We start from the raw sequence: 5732 nt of genomic DNA, 5'->3' as shown, positions 1-5732 counted from the left end.
AATGATAACAACAACAATAATAATGATAATAATTAAAAATGATAATAAAGATATAAATAATAATGCACATAATACTAATAGTAACGAAAATGATATGATAGCATTGATAATGAAAGAAATGATGGTGATAACACTCAAAACAATTATAGCATTATTAATGACAGTAATAAAGCTAGTTATTAACAAGAAGCGCAAAAATAACAATAATAAAATGAATAATAAAAATAGTTGTAAAACTCTAAAATAACCACATCCAATGATGGAGTTACGACACTGTTCATATTATAACGTCTGTCGCAGTTTACGGTGGAAAAAATGCGACTATTATAATGATTATAATCAGTGGAAAACACTCTACCGTGTTGATAAAATGCACAAACTAGATTCATCGAAATATGTGAGATCAGTTCGAAATCCTCCTGGAATCCATCTTCAGGCCTGAAGGAGAAGGGGAGAGGAGGGAATGTAAGAGAGAGAAGGGAATGTAAGAGAGAGAAGGGAGAGGCAACGAGGTGGACACGGGGCAGGTGAGGACAGGAGAACGGAAGCGAAGGGAGGTCAGGTCACGAGAAGGGGGGCCGGCATACAGAAGGAGGCGGAGGATGTGGGAAGCGAGGAGGCTGTCGGCTGGAGAAAAGCTGCTGTTAAAGTTATAACTAGGCATCAGCTTGATTAAGGAAGATTCCGATAATAATAATGATACTAAGAATAATGATGATACCAGCAATAAGAGTAATGAAAAAAATGATGAAAATCAATGATGGTGATAGTGAAAATGCTAAGAATCAAAATAATAAAAGGGTTTATGAAGTATTCTCTTGATCTTACCAATATTCACGTTGATATAGATATATGTGTAAGAGTGTGTGAATGAATGTATGTATGTGTTTGTGTATATATATGTGTGTAAGAGTGTGTGTGCGTATGTCCGTGTATGTGTATGTGGTGTGGGTGTATATGTGTGTTTTTGTCTGTACGTGTGTGTGTGTGTGTGTGTGTTTATGTGTGTACGCGCGTGTCTGTGTGTGTGTCTGTGCGTCCGTGTTTTCATGATGATCGAATAATAAAACCTCACACAATGAAAGTTAAACCCTTTCCGTGTTCTTGGCTTCTCTATAACCTGAAACGTGAGGTTCTGATGATATTAGGAATCACGAAATTCTATCAATATTTGTTCTAGTTCTTGAGGTCCTGAATTGCTAATGTGTTCGTACACACTTAGTGTGTTTGTGCTTGGTCTTGAGGCTCCCCTCAGCTACTTGTCAGATGGGAATACTAGATGGGGATATATATGTCTTCGTTTATGAAATACTAACATATACAGATGAATAGTGTGAAATTTCGTATAAGACAACTAAAGCACCTGCCTTAATTAGGCATACTTGGCTATGTCCAATAATCAACATTATGAGTGTTCGCGCGCGCTGATGCACGTCCATACTTGAAGGTACGTACGTCTTCTTATAAACAATCTGGAAAACGTAAAGGAGAAACCGCAGCCAATAGTCGCGCAGAAACGCCACAAGGCTGCACCAACACACCCACAGTCGTCGACACTGATAAACTACCAGACATGACGTGCGGGCGAGGCCATGGCGTCGGCGATGCTGTTCGACGAGAAGCAACAGAGAAAATCACTTTCCATCAGTCTGCCTGGTCGAGATTTTCGAAAACCTTTTTTTTTTTTTTTCTTTCTTCGTGAGTTGCCTTGACGAGGCGCAGCGAAGCGCTTTATCTTTTGTCGTTCTTTTCTTTTCTTTAATTTCTTTGACTTGCAGCTTTTGCTTGGTATCTTTTTACATTAATGGCAGGTTAACTACATCAGTTTATAGGAAACCCACATTTACTGGTTTGGGTATAAACTACTCAAGTTTCTCCCCTAAACTGTTCAAACTCAACAGAATTTCAACGCTGATCAACAGAGCATACAACATCTGCTCTGATTATGTCAGTTTTGACAAAGATATGGACTTTATACTGAATTATTTCACAGAGAATTCATACCCCAGTAAATTCTTTTATAAAATACTAAGAAATTTCTTGAACAAAAAACACTCCTCCTCTACACCTGTATTATCAGCAACTAAAGACCTATGTTATGTTACTCTCCCATACCTTGGACACCTAAGTTTTAGCAGAAGAAAGGAACTTCAAAGCATTTTCAAAGACACATTCCCCCAAACTGACTTTAGGTTCATTTTCAAAACAACCACCACCATCCGTTCTCTATTGAATAAAACTAAGCCTTTACCATTTGCCCTGAGATCCTGTGTTGTGTATCAATTTAAATGTTCGAGATGTAACTCTCGATATGTGGGTAGTACCACACGCTCTCTACAACACCGTATCCTAGAGCATATGGGGAAGTCTTACCGTACGGGTGTTCTACTTAGTTCACCATCACCATCTGCCATCAGAGAACTCCACTGGACATCCACTCACACAACAAGATTTTCACATTCTGACCTCTGCCTCACACAGACTTGACCTTATCACCTTGGAATCACTGTTTATCTCAAGGATGAAACCAGACCTAAACAATACAACAACTGCCATCCAATTACACACACAATAACTACAGATTATCCATGTAAGTCTATGCAACTTAGTTTTACAATTTTATATGCTTTTACTTTCACATTGTACTGTTTATTTATAGCATGCTTAAACCTTTTTTTTATTGTAGATTTTAATATTTTAATAATTGCCTTGTTTTACTATTTCCTTGTTTTGCTCATTTGACTGTAATTCTTTAATTTTAAATAACCCCTCTTAAATTGCTTATTTAGTTTTTTACATTATTAGGACCCAATTTGTACTTTGTTTTATTCTTGCTATTTTTGCTTATGTGTTTGGTTCTTCTATCATTAGCACTGATGATGAAGTTAGTAACTTCGAAACGTCTGAAGAAATAAATGATGTTCGTAGCTGCGTTGATGTTACTTTTCCTGTTAAAGTATATATACATTTATATGTAAATGTACATATATACATACATACATATATATACATATACTTACATGCATACATACATACATACATACATACATACATACATATACATATATACATACACATACAATTATACATACATATATAGATAGATAAATAGATAGATAGACAGATAGATAGATAGATAGATAGATAAATAGATAGATAGATATATGATACACATACATCCACACACACATACGTATGTATGTATCTATGCATGTATGAATATATATACACACACACACACACACACACACACATATATATATATATATATATATATATATATATATATATATATATATATATATATATATATATACATATAGCCATATATTTCCCTGCTCTCTCTCTCCGGTACGTGTAATCACAGCACTCGAGACGATTACATGTTTCCTTCGCACCGCCTGCAACGCCGTGATCAAAAAGGCGTTAGGAGAGGCTTAAGAATCAAAATGCCATTAGGTCGCGTGTCTAAGAATAAAATAAACGAGCATGATATAAATACCTCATTTTTTATTCTTCTGGGAGTTAGATAATGGCATTAACTTAAATAAATCTCGCAAGTGGTTAAAAATAAGATACTATAGCATCAAATTGCTTTCCTGAAATGGTCTGAAGAGATGATTTATGATTTACAAAAATCGGTTTTAGAAGAAGGAAAAAAATGCCGTCTTGGAAGAAGAGGCTTAAGATAGAAGAAGAAAAAAAAGGAAAAGGAGGTGAAAATTATGAAGAAGAAGAAGGCGAAGGAGAAGAGGAGGCAAAGATGTAGAAGGCGAAGGGAAAGATTAAGAATGGAAGAAAGAAAAAACGAAGAAAAGGCAGATGATAAGAAGAAAAAATGGTAAAGATATAGACTACAATTATAATGAGAAATATGTATATTACAATTGTCATTATTATTATTCTAATGATAATGATAACGATAACAACAATAGTAATAATAACAATAACAAAAACAACAGTAATATTAATAATGATGACAATCATAATAATAATAATGATAATAATAATAATAATAATAATAATAATAACCATAATAATCATAACAATAATAATAATGATGATACTACTACTACTACTACTAATGATGGTGATAATAATAATAATAATAATAATAATAATAATAATAATAATAATAATAAAAATACTATAATAACAATTATGATAAAAACAATAATGATCATAATCATAACAATGATAATAATACTAGATATAATGATGATAATAACAACAATAATGATAATACTGATAACAGTAACAATAACAACGATAATAATAAGAACAAAGACGCAAAAGAGGAAGAAATACATAAACACTCCGCTCTGTTCCTCCAGTAAGCGTGTTTTGGCCTCGGGGTAAAAATCTTGCCCCTATAACATTATCATTTGCAGCCAATATAAAACTCTGGATCTCGATGCATTATGCAACAGCGCGAAAGGGACGGGGGCATGGCATGGCAGGGGGCGGGGGAGGGGGGCATGGCATGGCTGGGGGCGGGGGAGGGGGAGGGAGGGGAGGATAGGGGGTATGGAATAGGCCCAAACTCCCGTCGTCTGTGCGGGCGGGGATAGAGGTGGGGTTCTGATCCCTCAGTTAGAGACTCTCGACCTTATTGGCTCGTGCTGCAAGGAAATTGCTCATAAAATGGGAAATATCCCTCAGAAATCAGTCGACTGTGACATCTGAGGCGTTAGGGGTGATGGAGGGAGGGGGGGGGGGGAAGGGTAGTGTGCCTGGGGGAAGGGGGGGGGTAGTAGGTGATGGTGGCGGTGGAGGAAGGTAAGGCAATGCCAAAAGAGAATAAAGAAGATGAGGAGGAGGAAAAGGGAAGGTAGAATAGGAGGAATAGGAAGGGAAAGAGAAAGGTGAAGCAATAGAGGAAGAGAAGACAAAGAGGCAAAGGAAGAAAGGGAAAAGAGGGAAGGAGAGGCAGGGCTCAGAATTGGGAATAGTTTGGTAAGAAGATTGGGTTCCGTGAGTGTCTCAAAGCCGGTGGGGGAGAGTCTCGTCCCTGTTTTTTCACCATCTGATATATTTATTTATTTACAGTTATCGTCTGTTTGTTTGTCTGCATTTTTATCCATCTATAGCATTTATTCATTTACTTGTCCATGTCCTATTCATATTATTTTTGTCTATATAAATGAATTATTTGTTTATTTCTATCTACTTTTTCCCCATCGTTTGTCAAGATTATATGGCTATCAATCTACCTAAATGATTTATTCCTTCGTTTATCCTTTGTTATTCACATCATATTAATTAAGTATCATCCTTTTTTCATTCATTCATAACGCCTTCACTCATTCCTTTACATAATCCATTCCTTCATTTAGTTATTATCTTATCTCTCTCGTTTATTCATTTACTCGTTATCATCTTTATTTTTACCTTTAAGGCAGGAGGGTGTTGATAGAGAGAAGAGAAAGACGTGTCCTCTCATACGTTCTGTGTTATGAGCTTTTTAATTATGTTTACAATCTCAAAAAATTAGGAGGGCGGAAATTTTGAAAAAATATTAAACATGGACGTACCTGATGCAGAGGAAGATGTTCAGTACTGTTCTTATCATCATGCTCATCACCATTATCATTATTGCTTTTATCATTATAATCATCTGTGTTATCATCAATATTATTATCATTCTTATTATTATATTAATCATCTGTATCATCATAAATAACATTATTATATTATTATTATTATTGATATTATTATTATTATCGTTCTTA

The sequence above is a fragment of the Penaeus vannamei genome, chromosome 9 (genome assembly GCF_042767895.1).
Source record: "Penaeus vannamei isolate JL-2024 chromosome 9, ASM4276789v1, whole genome shotgun sequence".
Taxonomy (NCBI): domain Eukaryota; kingdom Metazoa; phylum Arthropoda; class Malacostraca; order Decapoda; family Penaeidae; genus Penaeus; species Penaeus vannamei.
The sequence above is the reverse complement of the archived record's forward strand: the minus strand, read 5'-3'. Positions refer to the sequence as shown.